Source organism: Uloborus diversus, chromosome 9, assembly GCF_026930045.1.
Source record: "Uloborus diversus isolate 005 chromosome 9, Udiv.v.3.1, whole genome shotgun sequence".
Lineage (NCBI taxonomy): Eukaryota > Metazoa > Arthropoda > Arachnida > Araneae > Uloboridae > Uloborus > Uloborus diversus.
Window position 1 is genome coordinate 157981249 of NC_072739.1, and position 453 is coordinate 157981701.

Here is a 453-nt window from a genome sequence, read left to right on the forward strand (position 1 = left end):
ATACAAATAAAAGTTGTTTATTTTTAGTAATTTGAATCTATCTTTATTGAAAAGCAACAGCAATTAAATTCGATTGAATGATATGGAAAAGCACAATTGAGGTAGTGAGAAGCAAAAGGATGCAAGTGGCAAAATTAAAAATTTGGAGATAACCAGTACAAATGGTAGGTGAACATCTCCTCTGTCTTGGGGCAAGAGATGGTACTAGTAGCCCTGGTAGGTGCTGCTGCGCCGCATGATTTAGAAAAAAATTTCAATGAAAGCCTACCTAAGATCTGATCTTTATTCGCGTTTTACTCGAAACTTGAAAATATGCACTTACATCCCTTTGTTTCTCACTGCATCAATTCTTGTTTTTCTAACATCTAGATTTGCTAGACTCCATAAATCTTCATTTCAAGGTGCCGCGCATATGGAAAGTCATGGATTTCAAACATGATCGAAAGTGGTCAT